Source organism: Papaver somniferum, chromosome 2 (genome assembly GCF_003573695.1).
Source record: "Papaver somniferum cultivar HN1 chromosome 2, ASM357369v1, whole genome shotgun sequence".
In the NCBI taxonomy this organism is placed as follows: Eukaryota; Viridiplantae; Streptophyta; class Magnoliopsida; order Ranunculales; family Papaveraceae; genus Papaver; species Papaver somniferum.
Window position 1 is genome coordinate 53629548 of NC_039359.1, and position 21582 is coordinate 53651129.

Sequence of the window (21582 nt, forward strand, 5' to 3'; positions counted from 1 at the left end):
TACTCCCCTCTTGCTTCCTTTTTAAATGGTTATTCTTAATTATAAGTTTCTGATTTTGTCTTTCCAACCTTATGCGTTCCTTCACTAAGTTTTTCTTCTTCCTTCTCTCTTGGTAGAGTTCTTCCTTCAATCGCTCCATTTCTTATTCTTCGTTAGCCTTCTTTCCTTTATCACGCAATTCAACGTTTTCATCGGCCTCTCATTTCAACGCCTTCTTACACTTAAAAGTGTTCGCCTTTACTCCTCCTCTAGGGGTTTGTTTTTCTTTACCGGCTTCTTTCTCACTTCTCGATGCCTCGTCGTCTTCATTCGTTTTTCCTTTCCTTACCTTTCCACTTTGCTTTATCTCGGCTTGACCTCCCTTTTCTGGAGTCATCTCGCGCTCTTTCTCGCCATCACTTGTCCTTTATGCCTCCTCGTCTAAGTCTCTTGGTGTCGCTCTCAACTCTTCACATGTACCGATTGTATATACCATCAGTTGCTCAGATCTACTTTCTTCGCAAGCCTTCTTCCTTTGTTCGATTTTCTTTCTTTGTTTCTACTCATAGTTATGAACATCCTTCCTAATGAAATCTTGTGCATCTAAGAGATCTCCTCTTATCTCACCAATTCCACTTGGCATAGGAAATCGTATTGCTTGATGATATGTAGACGCAATCCCTTTTATCCCATGTATCCAGGGTCTCCCTATGAGAGCATTGTAAGGTGAGTCTATGTCTATCACGTAGACTGTGACTTTCGTTTTCAGCTCGCCATCAAATGTTTTTACCACCAATTCTCCTTTTGGCTTAGATGCGACTCCATTAAACCCATATATGTTGTACGTCGATGGAACGAGATCAGAGTCTTTGTACCTCATGATTCTGAAGGCATGGTAAAAGAGTATATCGACCGAGCTCCCTGTATCTACCAAGATTCTGTCAATTGCCCAGATTTTCTTCTTTTCAGCTTGATCTTCTTCCCACTTTGAGTACTTACCAAAATTCAAGGTTACAACCAAGGGGTTCGTGTGGGAACTTCCTCCTTCAGGTGCATCCTTTGCTGAGAATGTTATCTCCCTTTTCTTCCATTCCTCTAATGGTTCTTTTGTTGTAACACTGAATATTTTATTTCCCTCGAAATCCCTCTCATGTACTCTTTTAAGTATGTTGTCATGGAAATTTTGGATGCACTTCGCTGCATGTATTATCGTATTACAATTTGGCTGTTGTGTTCCCCGATCTATTTCAATCCGGTATGTCTGCTGGTTTTCACGAGGTAGTGGTGGTGGTACATAGCCTTCCAAAAAATGTGCGAGTTTTCCCTGCTCTATCAAACGAAGTATAATCCGTCGAATGTTTCGACAGTCCTTCGTTTGATGCCCATGAAAACGATGATATTTGTAGAACTCATGACTCCTGGTCCCTGGGGGTGGCTCTCTTCCCAACTTGGGTGGTGGTGGGATCTCCTCTGTCAATACTATTGCCTCCCATATCTTTTCCACAATCGTGTTAAGCTTAGGGAGCTTCAAATCCTCAGACTCTGGTGCATTTGGTCTCCGCTCCCCAAATCTAGGTCCTTGGTTATTCCTTTGTTGGTAACCTGCATTGTAACTTCGTGGATCGTAATTTCTTCGTCTTGACTCCTCGTACCTCTGTTGATCGATTTATTCTTGATCTCCACTTGATACATCTACAAGCTTCGCTGGGATCGGAGCCGAAGGTTCTCTCTTCTCAGGCTTCGGATCATTCTCCACGACATGAACTGCCCTTGGTAATAGCCTTGAATTTCCTTCTTCCGCTGGATCCAATGTCATTTCGCTAACTTGCCTCTGCTTTTCTTCCAAGGCTATGTATTCCTCTTGGTACTCTCAGTTCATTCATCGTCAGAGAGTTTCGAATAATGAATATTTGAGTGTATAACAAATCAGTTGGGATTAAAGCGTTCACGAAAGCTAAGACGAAATTTTTCTCGTCAACTCTCCCTGCAAGCTCGTTGCATACCATTCTCCACCTCATCACCAATCCTCGCAGGCTTTCTGTGGGTCTCCTTCTCAAATTGAAGAGAGTCTCAATTCCTGGCCTCAACATGTTGTTTGTTATATAAGTGGTAAGAAATATATTTTTTAAGTCTTTGAACGACGAAATTGATCTTTCCGGTAGTCCATCAAACCAAGCTAACTGATGAGTGCTAAAAAGTGCATATTTCTATATATTTTTCTTGGCATTTAACTCATCTTTTGTGCATTAATTCTACATTTTAACCCATATTCTGTATTTTCATTGTTTTCAAGAATAAATATTTTTATTAATTAATTTGCATTTTTAGGTAATAAATAAAGACTAGATGAGTTGAGAAGCGAAAAGTGCAAAGACACGGAGAAAACCGGCGGAAACTCTAGAGGAAAAGAAGTGCAGAATGCGGTATGGAAGACTCAAGGATGAAAATGGGCTCACAAAGGAAGAAATTGTTCTTAAAGAAGAAGTGGGCTCAAGATTGTTTAAGCCCAAACCCATTTTCTAAGCCTAAAATCAATACCCAAACCCGTTTCTCTCCTTCACCGTCAGATTGAATCCATTCCATCATCCAACGGTCGCTCCATCAGAGTCAATCGAGTTTTGATGTTCCTGTCTAACACTATAACACCTAACTCCATCTTGGACCGTCAGTTTTGATGTATCTCAGATCCAACGGTCGTTCCACACCCATCTCCATCGCGCCGTTGGATCATTCCTTCATCTTTTCATCCAACATCTTCCCTTTGCTAAACATCAAAATTTGATGAGCCCGCTCAACACCATAATCTAAAAAGCCTATACCTAAAACAAACACCACCTAACCCTAAAAAACTATCGGGCTCTTCCTTCTTCTTCCCCTCTTCTTCACTGCCTCCTCCATGTCCGCCAACACCAACTCTATGTTCCCGCTCAACCACCACCACAACCACCTCTACTAACTCTCAAATCACTCAACCACTATAACCCATCTCCACCACCATCATTACCATCTATCTAGCCACCTATTTTCTCAATTTCTACACGTTTCTCTTCCAAAACCCTAACGTGTAAAATTGATAAATTAGGTCGAGTTAGAAGAGCAATTGGAAGTAGCTAGAGACGCAGGAGAAGAATAAGAGGCATGGGTCGAAGTCAGTAGCAGTTTTCAGAGATTAGGTATGAATTAATTTCATTTTTTATTAAACCCTAATTTCATAAATTGGGGATTTTGGGGGGAAAGTGATTGAATGTATAATTATAGGCATGGGTCGACGTATTAGGGCTGTTATCAGTAGGTTAGGTGAGTCAATTTCACTTTTTGGTGAAACCCTAATTTTCTGATAATTTGGGGATTTTTGGGTTTTTGCTTGCTTGTATAAATAGAAGGTGTTGGGTGTGAAATTGGGGCATGCCTGGGCTAGCCAGAGCTTCACCCAAGGGGCCTGGAATAGCCAGTGCTTCCAAGTTGTTTTCAGTTCATGTTTTGAAGTCAATATAATTTCAATTTCAAATGTTAATTATGTTTATCATGTTCTAATTTCATGTGCTAGGGTTTAGATGAAACTCTTGATTGTATGTTAAGATAGTTAGTAATCCTGTCACTGTTCTTGTAGTGCTGAAACTAAGTGGGATTGATAATTAGCTAGTTGAGTGAATGCATCTGTGATCAGTTGTGCTGTAAGAAGACAGCTGATTCTAGGGGTGTAAGAGTGAGAGTAGCTAAGGATTCAGTCCATTTGAAGGGCTATGCTTAATTGAAGTAGGGAAGTTAGTAAACTTAGTGATCAAATGCACCTGTGATTGAGTGTGCTGTAAGAAGACACTCAATGCTAGGGGTGAACTAGAGAACTTAGGGGATTAACCTTCCACTAATGCGGATTTCTAGATGACTGGTTGAGCAAACAAGCCTGTGATCAGCTGTACTGTGAGAAGACAGTTGATGCTAGGGGTAAGTTAGTAAGATTAGTTAAGTAAATCATCCACAATCTTCCATGAGATGAAACAAGAACATGATTGATTAGGATCTGCCTTAGTTTAGGATCAAGAAGTAGATTCAAAGACCCTAGTACCTTCATTCTATACTTCACTGCCTTTGGCTCATTGCCATTGTAACTGCCACTGTCACTGCCACTGTCACTTATTGTCACTGCTTAGCTTAGGAAACTTCAACTACACACACAAGTCCCTGTGGATTCGACCCGTTCTTGCACAAACTACAACCGACACCGTGCACTTGCGGTTTAACAAGTAGGCTTTCTTTTACTCTTATTTTCTACATCTTTAAGAGCCTACCAAGTTTTTGGCGCCGCTGCCGGGGACTTGGCTGCCGTGTTTTTGAAGTTTTTCTTGCTGTTCTTTGCATACTCATACCTGCTGTGTAGTTCTGATAAGCATCTTAGTGTACTCATCTTGCATATTGCATCTGTAGCTGTAACTTAGTACCACCTGTAGTTCTGCACCATTGTAGTTCAACATCATTCCTGTCACTTTGCTGATTTTTACTTCATTCCTGTACCTATTTGTTTCAGCTGTAAATTGTAGTTCTTTACTGCATCTTAGTTTGTTCACTGCATAGGAAGCTGTAGCTCATCTTACATTCTCAGCTGCATTCTCATACCAGCTGCATTCTTTGCTTGCTTCTCATAATCAGTTGTGTAGCTTGCTGTAGATTACCTGCCATTTTGTAGTTGTTAACCTAGCATCACTGCATTTTCATTTTCACTGTCCCTGCATTCCATTTTCATCTGTAACTTCTATAACTACATGTTAGTTTTCCGTTTGTAGCTGCACCTACATCATTGTCCTGTCCATTCCTGGCTTGGGTTGTTGCTTTACCCATTTGTTTCAGAGATCTGAACTTCTTATCTGAGCTGCCAGGTGCCTGAGCTTGTGGTGTTGCTGATAAACAAGCCTGCAAACTGCATGTTGCTGTTGTTGAGCTGTGCTGCTAGCCTGAACTGCTGCTGTGGAGCTGGTGTTGCACTATTGTTGCTAGAACTTGTGCTCCTGCTGGTGCTCCTGCTGGTGCCAGGCCAAGTCTGCTGCAACCCCTGCTGTCTGGTGCTAAATTGAGCCATCAAGCCCAACTGGGCCTGCTGAAGTTGCTGCCAAGCTTAACAAGTTGAGCCAAGCCCAACTGGGCCTGAACAAAGACAAAAGCTTAGGATGATCCAAAGCCCAACTGGGCTTTTGCAACCAAACTGAACAGCTGGGCTGTGCTTCAAAGATAAGCCTAAACCCATTAAGAGAACCCAACCTGTGGGCTTCCGTTTTTAATTTGTGGGCTTGTAATAATTTTTTCCATTTTTTTTGTTGGGCTTGTAATTTAAGTTAACTTTTGGGTTTGTATTTGAGCTTAACTGTGGGATTGTCCCTATCAAAATTTTGGGTTTCAAAAACCCAACAAACAACCTAAACAAGGTTAACTGAACCTACCAACTCAGCTGGGCTTCATTAGTTTCTGGGCTTGCTGAAGTCGTTAGTGGGCCGTGTACCCAAACTCTAGGCCGAAAGTTGGGCTCTGTTTCACAACAGTTCCCAAAACCCATTGCCTCACCAAAGCACAACCAAAACAGTGGGCTTATCCCAATAAGAACCAAATTTTTAATCCCATAAAAACCAAAGTTTTGAAAACCCATAAAAAACCAAATAGTGGGCTTTGTGTCTTTTCAATATGGGCCAACCTCGTGCTCTCCATGAATACATGTATCCCACAATAAAAATTCCATTATCATGTATTGTCTTACCTCAAACCAATAACCCTTTTAAAATAAATGCAAGCATGATACAAATACTTCCTTTATTTCGAGGGTTCGATTCTGAGAACCCCTATACTCATGTAAGAGAGTTTGAACAAATTTGTCGGAATATGCAACCTGATCATATGTCCGAAGACTCTCTGAAATTGCGTTTTTTTACATTTTCTCTAAAGGAAAGGGCCAAAACGTGGTTTTACGGTTTGAGACCACAATCAATCAACACTTGGGACCAACTCACAGATCTATTTTTTTAAAAAATTCTTTCCACATCATAGGACCATCGCTATTCGTCAAAGTATCAATTGTTTTGTCCAATTGGATGAGGAAACTGTTTTTGACTATTTTGAACGTTTTAATGATTTGTTGAGCGAATGTCCACACCATGGATTTGAGAAGTGGAGACTTGTCGCTATCCTCTATGAGGGACTAGACTTTAAATCTCGAGCCATGGTTGAGTGTATGTGTAATGGTGAATTTCTTGATAAAACTGTGGATGATGCATGGAAATTTTTAGCTGAAATTGCGGAGAAAACCCGTCAATGGGAATCCATTAGGGAAACTGAGACACTATCACATGATATAGGTGGTAATGAATTGAACTTTGAAAATAGCATGTCTAGTCCTTCTCATGTGTATGATATTGAATATGAACCTAATCTAGAGGAACATGAGTTGACTAATGACACCACAACTGCTAATAGGGACAAGTATGCATATTACTATGATGATGATAATGATAATGTTATGTTAGAAGAACATGTCTATGCTGAAAATGTTGTGGAACCTTTGGTTTCAAATACAATAGGCTTTTCTGCCCCGACCTTCATGAATGATATTTCTTCTAATATTCCATATGCATGTGATGTTGATACTGATTTTGATATTGTGCAATTATCTTGTGAAGAGCATGACTTAGGTAAATCTTCTGTTGACACTAATGATCCTATGCAGGAAAACATAGTTGATGTGTCTGATTCCATACTTAAGCCACAATATATTGCTTCTGTTGATGATAATTTGAATATATCGGATAACCACGATTCTGAATTAGGACTTGTGCAAATTTTTTGTGATTATGAGCATGCTACACATCTTGAGTGTGACTTAGATAATGCTGATGTGACTGATAGTACTGATACTCTTGATCTCATGCATGTGAGACACTTAGATGTCACTTTCTTGCCTAAGTCACAATCTGATACCCTTCCACCCAACCTAGAGTTGGTTTGTACCCATATTGTCAAACCAATTTTTCTGAGAGTCCCTAATCTAGGTTTGGAACTGTGTGCCTCCCAAGTCCTTTTGGACTATTTTGCATCTAAGTATAATATCTTTGAGGAACCACAGTTGGAATTAGCATGTGTACCCGTCCCTAGCAAAGTTCATTTCGAATTAGACCTTGTGCATGATGAACCCCAAAAACTGCGAGATTTTGTATCCAAAATTTTATCTGTTGAAAAATCCAGGTTTGGGGGTAGCTCATTTTGTTTCACAGTTTCACTTGCGTTTATTTCCTGTTATATTTGTGTGAAGCTGTTGAAACCTCTACACTTTGTCTTTTGGGTTGATCCTCAACTCTTTAGATTGTTAGTGTATGGTGAATTTTTTGTATATAATCCAGTAGATAAAATTTCTTAAAACCCTTTTGTTCCTTTTGTATATATTTTGCTAATCCAATATGATCTCGGCTGAAATATGTTGGATTTTTTTCCTTGAATAACGGAGTTCTAATCTTGCTTTCGCCGAAATCAGGTATTCTCTTTCCTTTTTCTCTACTCAACATGTTCCTCTTCATATGTTGTATTATAATTTTGTTCATATTTTGAAACATTGAGGACAATGTTTAGTTTAGGTTTGGGGGTGAAAAGTAGATACTTTGATAATATGCCATAATTGAAAACAAGAACTCCTTCTTTTTGAAAAAAATGAAAAAATCAAAATAAAAAATGAAAAAATGATAAAAAAACATAAAAATGGAGCTCATTTACCTTGAAATGTTGACTCTTGTGCAAATATGTAATTTTTAGGAGTCTTAGTCTAGATATTTAGGCACCCTGATTCTAGCACAATTCACATAGTGATAAGAAATTTGCACGTGCACGATCTACCAATACATGTATAGCCTCGATCTTCAATGTGTTTGATAGGAAGTTAGATTGCCAATCACTTTAGAATACTGAATGAGACTTGACTAGCTTGTTCTTTGGTTGGCTGGGATAGAAGTTGGAGGATACGTTAAGAAAAGCAACCATAGAATTTGACCGGATGCATTCGATAAGGGCCACCTCTTGCTAAGAGTCATGTAATTATGTTTTTCTTTTTGTTCATGTATCAAAAGTGTCACTATGTTGTAAAGATCAAAGTTATTTCTTACAAAAAAAAATATTCAATCAAGTATTTATTCCATGTTTTGTCATGTTAAAGACAATATTCTCTCTTGTTCCAAAAATAAAAGAGAGTAATCAATGTAAATAAGAGTCATGTAAAGAGTCATCTTTTTGTTGTAAATAGTCTTGTAATAAGCAAGGAGGGTGAAGCCATCGATGTATAACGCGGGTAAACTGAAATATCACCAACTCATTGGGTGAACATTCACAATTCTCGTAAAGCCGGAAAGCTAGCTTGGCTTAGAATTCGGTTCTTAGCCTAAAAACTATCTCTTGGTGGTTAGTAGTCATAACTTCAGGTCATTCTAGAAACATGTGTAGATACACTTTACACTCTTATCACATGTCTTTATTTGTTATCAGTGCTAGGATTGTGCCTTTGATAGCTAGATTGACATCTCCATTTTGTTGTGAGCTTAAACTGACTTGCACATGTCACATTTGATGGAATCTGAGCTTATATTTTGACCTAGAACTTTGTAGGTACGTTCTAAGCAAACCTTCACGAGACTTCACTCGTCCACTAGGGACACTTAGTGGTTTAAAAGGCTTAGTGCATACGCTAAATGCATTCGAGAGACCAGCGACAGTGGTATAGGTAGGATTTCCTTAGTTTTGTTTTACTTGAGGACAAGTAAAATTCAGGTTTGGGGGTATTTGATGAGTGCTAAAAAGTGCATATTTCTATATATTTTTCTTGGCATTTAACTCATCTTTTGTGCATTAATTCTACATTTTATCCCATATTCTGTATTTTCATTGTTTTCAAGAATAAATATTTTTATTAATTAATTTTGTATTTTTAGGTACTAAATAAAGCTTTGATGAATTACGGAGCAAAAAGAGCAGAAAAGTGGTGGAAGCCAAGAGGAATCACACAAGGAAGCCGCGAAGAATGTTGTGCACAAGACCAAAAGGCTAGAAGTGGGCTTGAAGAGGAAGAATTGTTTTTAAAGAAGATATGGGCTTGGCATACCCAAGTCCCAAAACCCTCATCCAAATCCATTTCCTATATCCATACATGTTTCCCTTTCTAGCCGTCAGATTGGATCATCTCAGCATCCTACGGTCGCAGCATCGCCAGTACATCAAAGTCTGAAGCTTCTGTCTAACACTACAGCACCTAACTCCATCTTGAGCCGTCAGTTTCGTTGTATCGGGCATCCAATGGTCGCTCCCCGCTTCCTTCCATCTCGCCGTTAGATCGATCCATCATCTTCGCATCCAACGTCTCATCCTCGCTGTGCATCAACAATTGCTAAACCCGCTCAACACCCAAGAACCCAAATCTATTAACCCAACCAAACGCACCTTTCTTCCCAAAACCATCGACTCCATCTTCTCCATTCCTCTACAGACGCCATACCACCACCATCTCCACCACCTGCTCTCCCAACTGCTCCGCCATCACCACCATAATCACCACAGCGTCAAACAATGATAACCCATCATTGTTCCCCTCTCCCTAGTCCCTCTACTTTACTTATTTCACACATTTTCAACCGAAACCCTAAAGTGTGAAATAGGTAAATTAGGTCGATCTAGAGGCAAATTGACGGTATGGGAAGCAAGAGAAGACTAATTCTAAGCATGGGTCGAAGTTTGATTGGAGTCAGAGATTAGGTAAATTTCTAATTTTAATTTCTAAAACCCTAATTTTTCTGATTTGGGAACTTTTGGGGGGAAATCAATTGTACGTCTAATTGAAGCATGGGTTGGTTGATTGGGTTGTTATCAGTGTGTTAGGTGAGTGAATTTTGGATTTTTTTGGGAAGAACCCTAACTTGTAATTGGGTATAAATATGACTGTGGGTGTAATGTAAAAGCTTATGCTGGAATAGCCAGTGTCCAGAACTTTGATGTTCTGCATATGTTCATGTTCTGTTTTGTGTAATGTTCATGTTCTGTTTTGTGTAATGTTCATGTGTTTAATTCCTTTCCCTGTTTTAATATCCTGTTGTTGTTGTTGTTAATGTGATGTTTTGGGAGAACTGGATTAGCCAGTCTCTCCAATTTATGTGTTGTTCCATCTGTTTTCTCATGTTCTGAGTTCACTGCTGAGGCTCAGATGAAGCTTTAGTGGACTGTTAGATAGTGGAATGCTAGGTTAGAGCCTTAGTGCAGTGTGTTGATTGAGCAATGGGAAGAGATTGATGCTCATAGTGCCTGTGATTGATTGTTCTGTCAAAAGACAGTCAATGCTAGGGCAAACTAGTGAGCAAATTAGTTTTCCTCCCATTCTAGATGTATGCATAGGATTTTCAACTCAACCTAGGATCACATTGTTTGGCTAGGACACAAGGGTGGATTCAAAGCCTTAGCTTAACCCACATTCTGTTTTCACAGTCACTTGCAACTTAACTGTTTTGTTACTTCTTCACACCCCTGCCCTTGGCTTAGGCCTTGGTTCCATTGTTCTTTGTTTAGTTTCATTGTTCTGTCACCTTCTCATAATACTTTGTACTGTTTGCTTTTGCCATTGTAAATTTGCATCCTTTTGCCACTGATGTTTGCTTCTTTCCCATGATCATTTTTTACTGTGATTAATAATGATGTGCCTATCTTCCTACATGAGTCACAATCTGAAGGCCTTCCATCCAACCTAGATTTGGTTTGTACCGATATTGTCAAACCGACTTTTCTGAGAGTCCCCAACCTAGGTTTGGAACTGTGTGCTTCCCAAGTCCTCTTGGACTATTTTGCTTCTAAGTATAATACATCTGAGGAACCACAGTTGGAATTAGCATGTTTGCCCGTCCCTAGCACAGTTCATTTCGAGCTAGACCTTGTGCATGATGAACCCCCAAAACTGCGAGATTTTGTTTCCAAAATTTTATCCGTTGAAAAATCCAGGTTTGGGGGTAGCTCATTTTGTTTCACAGTTTCACTTGCGTTTATTTCCTGTTATATTTGTGTGAAGCTGTTGAAACCTCTACACTTTGTCTTTTGGGTTGATCCTCAACTCTTTAGATTGTTAGTGTATGGTGAATTTTTTGTATATAATCCGGTAGATAAAATTTCTTAAAACCCTTTTGTTCCTTTTGTATATATTTTGCTAATCCAATATGATCTCGGCTGACATATGTTGGATTCTTGCCTTGAATAACGGAGTTCTAATATTGCTTTCGCCGAAATCGGGTATTCTCTTTCCTTTTTCTCTACTCAACATGATCCTCTTCATATGTTGTATTATAATTTTGTTCATATTTTGAAACATTGAGGACAATGTTTAGTTTAGGTTTGGGGGTGAAAAGTAGATACTTTGATAATATGCCATAATTGAAAACAAGAACTTCTTCTTTTTGAAAAAATTAAAAATTCCAAAAAAAAAAAAAATCATAAAAATGGAGCTCATTTACCTTGAAATGTTGACTCTTGTGCAAATATGTAAATTTTAGGAGTCTTAGTCTAGATATTTAGGCACCCTGATTCTAGCACAATTCACATGTGATAAGAAACTTGCACGCGCACGATCTACCAATACATGTATAGCCTCGATCTTCAAGGTGTTTGATAGGAAGTTAGATTGCCAATCACTTTAGAATACTGAATGAGATTTGACTAGCTTGTTCTTTGGTTGGCTGGGATAGAAGTTGGAGGATACGTTAAGAAAAGCAACCATAGAATTTGACCGGATGCATTCGATAAGGGCCACCTCTTGCTAAGAGTCATGTAATTATGTTTTTCTTTTTGTTCATGTATCAAAAGTGTCACTATGTTGTAAAAATCAAAGTTATTTCTTACAAAAAAAAAATAATAAATCAAAAAAAAAAAAAAAAATTCAATCAAGTATTTATTACATGTTTTGTCATGTTAAAGACAATATTCTCTCTTGTTCCAAAAATAAAAGAGAGTAATCAATGTAAATAAGAGTCATGTAAAGAGTCATCTTTTTGTTGTAAATAGTCTTGTAATAAGCAAGGAGGGTGCATCCATCGATGTATAACGCGGGTAAACTGAAATATCACCAACTCATTGGGTGAACATTCACAATTCTCGTAAAGCCGGACAGCTAGCTTGGCTTAGAATTCGGTTCTTAGCCTAAAAACTATCTCTTGGTGGTTAGTAGTCATAACTTCAGGTCATTCTAGAAACATGTGTAGATACACTTTACACTCTTATCACATGTCTTTATTTGTTATCAGTTCTATGATTGTGCCTTTGATAGCTAGATTGACATCTCCATTTTGTTGTGAGCTTAAACTGTCTTGCACATGTCACATTTGATGGAATCTGAGCTTATATTTTGACCTAGAACTTTGTAGGTACGTTCTAAGCAAACCTTCACGAGACTTCACTCGTCCACTAGGGACACTTAGTGGTTTAAAAGGCTTAGTGCATACGCTAAATGCATTCGAGAGACCAGCGACAGTGGTATAGGTAGGATTTCCTTAGTTTTGTTTTACTTGAGGACAAGTAAAATTCAGGTTTGGGGTATTTGATGAGTGCTAAAAAGTGCATATTTCTATATATTTTTCTTGGCATTTAACTCATCTTTTGTGCATTAATTCTACATTTTAACCCATATTCTGTATTTTCATTGTTTTCAAGAATAAATATTTTTATTAATTAATTTTGCATTTTTAGGTAATAAATAAAGACTAGATGAGTTGAGAAGCGAAAAGTGCAAAGACACGGAGAAAACCGGCGGAAACTCTAGAGGAAAAGAAGTGCAGAATGCGGTATGGAAGACTCAAGGATGAAAATGGGCTCACAAAGGAAGAAATTGTTCTTAAAGAAGAAGTGGGCTCAAGATTGTTTAAGCCCAAACCCATTTTCTAAGCCTAAAATCAATACCCAAACCCGTTTCTCTCCTTCACCGTCAGATTGAATCCATTCCATCATCCAACGGTCGCTCCATCAGAGTCCATCGAGTTTTGATGTTCCTGTCTAACACTATAACACCTAACTCCATCTTGGACCGTCAGTTTTGATGTATCTCAGATCCAACGGTCGTTCCACACCCATCTCCATCGCGCCGTTGGATCATTCCTTCATCTTTTCATCCAACATCTTCCCTTTGCTAAACATCAAAATTTGATGAGCCCGCTCAACACCATAATCTAAAAAGCCTATACCCAAAACAAACACCACCTAACCCTAAAAAACTATCGGGCTCTTCCTTCTTCTTCCCCTCTTCTTCACTGCCTCCTCCATATCCGCCAACACCAACTCCATGTTCCCGCTCAACCACCACCACAACCACCTCTACTAACTCTCAAATCACTCAACCACTATAACCCATCTCCACCACCATCATTACCATCTATCTAGCCACCTATTTTCTCAATTTCTACACGTTTCTCTTCCAAAACCCTAACGTGTAAAATTGATAAATTAGGTCGAGTTAGAAGAGCAATTGGAAGTAGCTAGAGACGCAGGAGAAGAATAAGAGGCATGGGTCGAAGTCAGTAGCAGTTTTCAGAGATTAGGTATGAATTAATTTCATTTTTTATCAAACCCTAATTTCATAAATTGGAATAATCCTGTCACTGTTCTTGTAGTGCTGAAACTAAGTAGGATTGATAATTAGCTAGTTGAGTGAATGCATCTGTGATCAGCTGTGCTGTAAGAAGACAGCTGATTCTAGGGGTGTAAGAGTGAGAGTAGCTAAGGATTCAGTCCATTTGAAGGGCTATGCTTAATTGAAGTAGGGAAGTTAGTAAACTTAGTGATCAAATGCACCTGTGATTGAGTGTGCTGTAAGAAGACACTCAATGCTAGGGGTGAACTATAGAACTTAGGGGATTAACCTTCCACTAATGCGGATTGCTAGATGACTGGTTGAGCAAACAAGCCTGTGATCAGCTGTACTGTGAGAAGACAGTTGATGCTAGGGGTAAGTTAGTAATATTAGTTAAGTAAATCATCCACAATCTTCCCTGAGATGAAACAAGAACATGATTGATTAGGATCTTCCTTAGTTTAGGATCAAGAAGTAGATTCAAAGACCCTAGTACCTTCATTCTATACTTCACTGCCTTTGGCTCATTGCCATTGTAACTGCCACTGTCACTGCCACTGTCACTTACTGTCACTGCTTAGCTTAGGAAACTTCAACTACACACACAAGTCCCTGTGGATTCGACCCGTTCTTGCACAAACTACAACCGACACCGTGCACTTGCGGTTTAACAAGTAGGCTTTCTTTTACTCTTATTTTCTACATCTTTAAGAGCCTACCACTAACGCTTTCCCGACCAAGCTCGCGGGGAAGTATCGACAAAGTACCGCATCATTTCGCCCCCATTGCATCAATGACAGTGTGTACTGTTTCAAGTGTTGCACAACACTTTCATACCCACTGAATATGCTCGGTAGCGTCGGCAGCACGCATTTCTCTAGGATGTCCGCGTTCATTATCTCATAGGTAAATGGAGATTTATCTGCCTCTTCTATTTCCTCCTCCAGGTGCACTCTACTGCCTCTTCGCGAATTGTTTATCAGTGTTCTCATATCTCGTAGTTCATCCAAGACTTCCTGGTTCAGGTCCCCTCGTTTCTCTCCCAACGGTCTCTTCTCATCACACTGAGCCTTCCTTCATTGCATCTCATTTCCTCCTCATCCTTCCAATTGGATTCGCGACGTCTTTCATATTCTCTTCTCTTCTCATCTTCCTCGTGCCACCGCTCTTCTTCGTACCTCCGCCTTTGATATTCCCATCTTGACATTTCCAGTGCTCTCCTCAACTCTCTTTCTTCACTGCTTTCTCTTCGCCGCCGTTTTATTTTCTCTCCTCCATCGTCCTCACAGGTGTATCTTTCTCGTCGTAACTCCCTTACCTCCGATGATGTCGTGTCCACCTCTAAATCCGTGACTTCGGCTCCCATTTCCTCGTTCAGTTGGCGATTCTGCAACACTAATATGGCGTTTTGTCTCGTCAATCGGGCATGTTGCTCTGCTAAATCCCTGTCTCGCTCCCTCTCAAGATGGAGCGTCTCCCTTAGCTGCTCCAACGTCATGTCTTCTTCACCAATGTTCTCCTCTACTTCCTCACGAGGCATCTTTTCTCCCGCAACAGTTTCCGTGTCGGAAGTATGTACAAAACCCTCTCGAAAATGATCTTCGTTGGCCTCCTCATTCTCCCGCTGGTTCAAAAGTTGTCTCTCTCCTGCAGCTGATGATCCTCCTCTTTCCATTCTTCCTCCTCTTTTGGCCTCCAGTAGTTTGCTCCTCCTCGTCGCTATCATGTGTGCCGCTCGATCTGGTGTTCTAGTCATCAATCTATCCTAGTATCACTACCGGCTATCCTTTAAACCCTAGTCTTTAAATGGGATGTCTCACTAAGATCTCTCTTTCTCCTACAACTTCGATTTCTCTCTACTCCTTAAATGAGGATGAATCCCTAATCTAAGCTCCCTGTTTCTGGGCGCCAAAATGTAACTACTGGAAACCTAGTAGTACACCCAAAGTGATCGTAACCAAGATCTAAGTCATACTAAGTAATATAAACACAAAGATTTTTATTGATGAAATTATTCAAAGTAACAAAGATACAAGTTCTTCAATACAAAGAAACTCTAATCTCACTCTAGACTTAGCACGCCCACTCTACAAAAAATCTCCCTCCCTTAATCTTGCTCAAGGGTCTCTATTTATAGGCTAATCAACCCTAATGGGTTACAGCTCATTTTACTTCGCAACATTCTCGCGGAGGTGCTTTATACTTCGCCCGGACCATTTTCCATAAAGTTTTTCCCCTTCTTTTGCTATTCTCACATGGGTTTGTCGGGACACCTGTCTCTTTTCTTGCTCCATAATTTATCTACTTCGCGGCTTGTCTTTTCTGCCAAGTAATCTTTCTTCGTCCTCTTCTACTTCGTGGCTTTCCTTGTAGGGTACTCCATAGATCCTTCATAACTCATATTCCTCGCAGGGTTTACCTCTTGACGAAACACTATCTCGCACGTAGTTTTTACCTCGTCAATTTGTCAACAATGGTGACTTTGACTTGATTTGACGAGTCACTGACGAAGATTTTCGTGTCACGTGCAGGATCTTCAGGCCGGATCTTCGTGTCTGCCTTATGTCCACGTGGCGATCCATATTTTGGTATCCACACTAGTAGAGTTCGCCTGGGTTATAAAGATTCTTCTCATATCCAGCTCTCTGATCTTATCAAATTTGCAAAATGTAAGTTCTCGCACTCACTCACTTGTAACTTTGATGATTGGATCTAAATCCGGCAAGTCTTCAAATCAGGTTTTGTTGAATAATAAAGTTATGTTTTTGTTGTCTTCGTTTTGTATATGTATACATTTCTTTTTCTCCCTTTTCAAGCTCATCAGACTAGTCTGAATCCGACTTATCTGAAAGAGACGTATGGTATAGTACTCTATAATTATTAATAGCAGCTGGGTTATAAAAACTTCCGAGTCGGTTATATACATCGAGCAAGAAGACGTGTCAGATCCAAGTGAAAAATGTGTCAGGGATAAATTTGTGAGTTAGATAATAATATGAATGAATCATACTGACGATGGTTTGATGATTACAGCTCTTAAAGAGATGCCAATTGCAATTATGGCTGGACTCAGCAAAAGAACAACATTATGAATTGCCGACATCTTTTTTCAAATTAGTCCTCGGAAAATATATGAAATACAGGTGATTATTTTTGCTTAATGCAGCATGTAATTAAGCATGTGATCTTGGGATTATCTAAGTGCAGTTCTAGAAGTGTGCTTGTTATTAAAACGTTAGTTGGATTTTACAACTTGACTTAATTTTGCAGCTGTTGTTACTTTTCTGATAAGACTACAACGTTGGAGGATGCGGAACAAGCATCACTCGAGCTATACTGTGAGAGAGCACAAATAAGAGATGGTCATACAGTTCTTGATGTTGGGTGTGGATGGGGCTCATTATCATTATACATTGCGAAGAAGTATAAGAATTGCAACATTACAGGAATTTGCAATTCAAAAACTCAAAAAGAACATATAGAAGAACAATGCAGGTACACATCAAATTCAAACTAGGTAACCGTGAAAAAAAATGTCTTCATCGGGTCGTGTCCTGATTCACGCACATTAAAACTTAATTGCTGTCTTCCTGTGAAATTGATGACCATGCCGGCTCGTTTTCTTTGTATCTGCTTATATCCACATCTTTACATGCGTGATATTTGGCATTAATCCATGCCATACCATTTGTCTAAGCTAGTAAAAATTGTTTGTTTCCATGAACAGAGAGCTGCAATTGCAGAACGTAGAGATCATTGTAGCTGATATTAGCACATTTGAAATGGAAGGTTCTTACGATCGAATTACATCAATAGGGATGTTCGAGGTAAACAATTCATTAAGGCGCCTCTTGTTTTTTGGAAAGACTAAACTTGACTGATTTCCGCTCCTCTAAAATATAAATAGCATATGAAGAACTATAAAGAGCTTCTTAAGAAGATATCCAGATGGATGAAAGAAGACAGTCTCCTTTTCCGCTTTTAGTGCACTACTTCTGCCATAAAGCTTTGGCTTACCACTTTGAGGACACAAGTGAAGATGACTGGATCACTAGATACTTTTTCACTGGAGGGACAATGACTTCTGCTAACCTACTTCTCTACTTTCAGGTATTCAAATTGTCGAATGTCTATGCTTGCATTTTCAGTCAGTACTTTGTCGACACAAAAGTTTAGTGCCTATTTTGTTTACCTCGCTTTATGAATTGGAAGCAATGAAGAATGAATGGTGCCTCAAATGAACTTAAGGTGTGTTGTGTAGGATGATGTTGGCATCGTTAATCATTGGCTTGTAAATGGGAAGCATTACGCGCAAACTAGATAACCGTTAATTTTTAGTAGTCTTACCCTCATTTTAAACCACCCCACGTCTTAGATATGAAACAAAAATTGATCTTATGAACGACCTTCATATGTTGCAGTGAGGAGTGGCTAAAAAGAATGGAGAAAAACATAAGCACTATAAACCCAATAATGGAGTCAACTTACGGGAAGGATTCGGCTGTCAAATGGACTGTGTACTGGCGCACGTTTTTCATTTCAGTTGCTGAACTCTTCGGGTATAATAACGGAGAAGAATGGATGGTTGCACATTTTCTATTCAAGAAGAAATAGATAGAGAGATGTGGGTGCTATTATTTTGAACTGTTGTTCATTTCATCTTTTTCAGACATTTCCCAATTTTTTTTTTCTTTGGTTTTTACTAAATAAAACAATCGATGTTTAAATTGAAGCTAATAAGGTTCCACTAGTACTTTGGATTTTGATGGTCTCTCGAATTTTTTTTTCTTTCTGAGATGGATGGAGCCTGGAGGCTCACAATGTTACTCTCCGGTGGTTTTGAAAGCATACCGTTTGGATGAAACCTTTGTGTGCGTTTATTTTTGATAAGATAAACATTTTAGAATTACAAAGAGTTCCTTAAACTGAAGCTCACACAAGGATCATACCAATACATCGAAAAACACAATAAAATTCTAGACCCAAAATTAAAAGATGCATAACACAAATAAGTTAAAATGCAGTGGATCCAACTAAAGTACTGCAGAAGTCATAGGTTCCTGCAGGAAATGCCAAACAGTAGTCGGAAACTCGACAATACTTGTGATTTTTAGATCCTCCTACCGCGTCAGCGCCTACACGGTACACCACCTTCAAAATTTCTCATTGTCAGTAAAATCTTTTCTCATTGTCAGTAAAATCTGCCATATGGTTGAATCCGGCAGTCCAGCCAGCACCCTTTGTTTTGTTAACTGTATGGATCATCGGACGGTGTCTTTAAACTTCTCAAACCTCTCTGCGAACATCTTCTCAAACTCCAAATCTATGAATTTGTTGTTCCCAAAAACATATACTTTTGGCCTATAAATAGAGATCCATTTCCAATATAGAGCAAGGAGTTCATCTTCTGATTTCAGAATATCTTCAGTTATCTTCAGATCTGTTTAAATGATCACAACGCAGTTGGAAGATCAAAAACAAAATAAAATAAACAGAAGCACGGCAATATTATCAGCACCGGCTTAATTTGTGTATGTTTTACCTTTCTCTGAGTATGTGATTCTTCCTCCCTTGCCAAGACCAGCAGTTAAAGAATTTGAGCTGAACAAAATAATGAGCAAATTTTATGGTAATCAACAATCCATGAATATGGAAAATGATTATTTTGAACATGATCCATATCATATTACATACCTTTCTGACATTATGATTCTTGTTGACTTCCTCAAGGTATCTCTTTCCTTTTCTTCTCTTTAGAACAAGATTAATTTGCAAAAACTATTGAAAATAACAAGAGAAGGTTTTATCTTGCAATTATATTATATCAATTAGCTGCAACTTCTCTTTAATAATTAAGGAAGCTTCATCAGGCGCCATTGTGAAGCTTCCACCTTACCAGGGAGATGATTATAGTAATCTTTATTCAACTTGAACTATTCCATCGTTTTATTTTATGGAAATTAAGCTTGGCCCAAGTCAAACAAATAGCATTTGGGCTTTTTGATAAAGTACCCTTACTTTTAACTTTACACTAAAAAAATTCCCCCGTTTTTTTTTATTTTCTAAAATGCCCTTGATTTGACCGTTTTATACAATAAACGGTAAAAACGGTAAATGACAGTTAACAACCGTTATTGCTTAGGTGGCAGCGCAATAAAAGTCTAAAAAGCCCTTTAAACTAAATAGAGTTGAATCTACTTGAATCACCGAGTTGAAACGCCGACTCAACTCGAGTCAATAAGAAACACGTGGCATCCATCTAACTATCCATGTAAAAGAAAAATCAACGGCCCAAAATAAGATCTAATCTCCCACCGGTCTAATTCTCAATTCCATCTTCTTCAACCTGTATATATACAGATGATCTTCCATATGTTTCTGCAACTCAAAAAAAATTCACTATAAGCTAAGAAAACTCAGAAACAATGAATGGTGGAGGTGCAAAAGACTCTCCAGGTAGTAGTAGTAGCAGCAACAACAACAACCATAAGGTGAGAATGGAAAAAATCATCACTCATTGTGCTATGTGTGAACAAGGTAATCATGACACAAAAGTGTGTCCTTAGTTATATTCTAGGTGCAAGCAAGTTCCCTGTAATGGTGTAAGAGCATTGCTTCAATCTACAACAAATGAAACTATGGGAAAATGTTCTTAAAGTGCACAATACCTACCTGCAATTATTTTGAATGGTTTGAAGATGCTTCTAACCATTGTAAATCCAAGTTGGTGTTGTTACCTTCAGATAAAAGATGCCAAGCTTGTGGAGTAGATGATCACTGCTTTCAAAGTTGTCCACTGCACCATCAACTTTGCTTCTCTTCAGCCTGTAATTCCAGAATGTACCTAAAGATATGAAATAATCAACACAACAAGGGAATAGCTTACCTTACCTGCCAAAAATGTGATGTATTTAGATGGGCTACAGATGCTATCTTCCTTGCTGCAAAGGAGAGAGTTAGAGATTCAACATGACAAATGATTGATTTAGTTACAAAATTACGAAAAGGTGTTAACATGTAAACCTGCTTCATTTCATATGTAATACATGATTTAAAAAGTATTATTTCATACATAAAGTTGTTCTAAATAACATTGTTTTCCATAATAAAAATGGTCCAAAATAACATTGTTCTAAAAAGTCATAACCCTAACTACTGCAAACCACATACTGCCATTCACTTCTTTGTCTGACTCATGTTCTTCTTCTTTGAAGTTGTAGAAGCTTTAGCAGGAGCTTTCTTAGCTTTAGAAGAAGATGCAGTTGTTGTTTTTCTAATCCCAGATGGTTGAGATGATTGCTTCGTCTGAGTAGCAGGTCTGTCAAAAGATGTGAAGGTAGCACCATCTACTTGAGTTCTCTGACTCTTAGCTTTTGGATTCTTGCCAACATCACCACCTTGACATGTAGTTTTGTTATAACCAGTTGATTTACATCTTGAACATGAATATCCCTTTGTAGGTACTTTTGGCTCATCCCATGCTCTCCTCCTCTTAACTCTAGGCCTTCCTGATTTCCTGATCTTGATAGCAGATTCCAATTCAACCTTTTCATGTTCTCCCAACTAAAAAACTAACAATGAGTTACAAAACAGAATTACATTTAAGAAGGTCTAAGGGAGCCCAAGGTCTAAATAACATGCATTTGAGTTACAAAATGGAGCTACAAAATGACTGAAAGTACCTCAGGCCAATCTTCTTGAGGAGGAAATGGAAAGACAACTTGAGCATATGTGGCTCTGTATGCAGCAACTGAGTAATAATGAGAGCAATACCTGCAAAAAAAAACAACAACAACAAGGCAATTATAGTTGATAGCATGCAAACTTAGTAAATCTGAGATGCAAAAAACAAATTCTGATAAAGTATATACTTACTTTGTCCAATCATGTCTGAATGGCTTCAAACAACATGTTGACAAACAAACCCTCTGAGTTTCCATTGTAGACAACTGCACTGCTTTTCTTCCAAGTTCACAATAAAAACTTCCTTGCTACCC

General features: G+C 38.7%; 1 pseudogene; it reads left to right on the forward strand.

Annotated features, from left to right (window-relative positions):
- Positions 1 to 18212, forward strand: part of LOC113353299 — a 28336-nt pseudogene extending 10124 nt beyond the window's left edge.
- Positions 18213 to 21582: the final 3370 nt, after the last annotated feature.